The sequence below is a fragment of the Trypanosoma equiperdum genome (genome assembly GCF_001457755.1).
Source record: "Trypanosoma equiperdum strain OVI genome assembly, contig: ctg_1207, whole genome shotgun sequence".
In the NCBI taxonomy this organism is placed as follows: domain Eukaryota; phylum Euglenozoa; class Kinetoplastea; order Trypanosomatida; family Trypanosomatidae; genus Trypanosoma; species Trypanosoma equiperdum.
Window position 1 is genome coordinate 2,108 of NW_027123180.1, and position 1,225 is coordinate 3,332.

Here is a 1,225-nt window from a genome sequence, read left to right on the forward strand (position 1 = left end):
ACAAGCAAAATAATCGTCGACAAAATCACAAAAACCTTAAACAGACAATGCAATGCGACATCAGAGATAACAAATTATAGAGAAAGTATTAAAGAAGCCTCAATCAGAAACAGTATAAAAATAAACTACTTTTATATTTTTATTTTACTTTGTTTTTTATTAAAAATTGGTGCAGCTCATCACAGTAAGGACAACAAAGAGAATAGGAAACTCAAATGAAATGAAACTTCGTTGGAATGGAAGCGTGGTGTTCCACAGGAGTATAAATGCTATTTGAGGACATAATGAGCCGGTTGCTCCAAGGAAAAGAGGCAAAGACTCACTGGAACAAAGTCGATGCCTAAGTCTTCTAAGATAGCGACAACATCACTCCCGTCGCTGAGCAGTCACTGCAGTAGCAATGACAGCACTGACCCTTCTTGCTGGAAAAAGCATCGCCTCTGCGACAGTGAAATTTGGCAACAACTACCAAGTCTGTTGTAGAGCAAAAAACACTTATAAGCCATCGCAGCTTTTCTCCAAATCTGTCAGCTTTACAAATAAAAAGACTAAAATACAATGGAAAATGCATTAATATTGCCTGCTATAGTCATTATGCGTCTAATTATCTGCGCAAGTGACGCCAATCCAGGACCAGCTATACACATTGATGGCTTAACGCCGATCTGCACGCTAAACGCGAACCTTTAAAAAGTGTATGGTTACGGCCTGACGCTACTGTCTAGTACGAGCTCAAAATGGAAGATGGCCCAGAAGCAATCATTAAAGATGCAGATATACGCCCACATACACACAGCGAAGGCACAGCAGAATGAGCTGCAAGCGATAGCAGCAGCATACGCCAAATTCGCAGCAGGCGGATTAGACTCGCTCAAAACAACAGCGGTGCAAGCAGTGAAGGCCGCAGCCAACAGCCTTTACGTAGCGGGCAACATCGACAGCGTAATCGACCTACTCGAAGGGTCCAGCCAGACAAGCGGCAAAGAATGTCTAGGCAAAGGCAGCGCAGACGGAGCCACAGCAGCCAAGATCAAGAGCGACCTACCGCTGTGCAACAACTGCCACAAGAAACTAAACGACGGCCCGCCGCCAGAAGAACTAGCAACAGAGGGGCTAAAACTGGCAGCTAAAACAAGCACGACGATCACCGGTGGCCTACATCAGCACTGCGGCCTAACGTCAACGGAGGCAAATTGTTTGTTCCACACCGCAATACTAAACAACA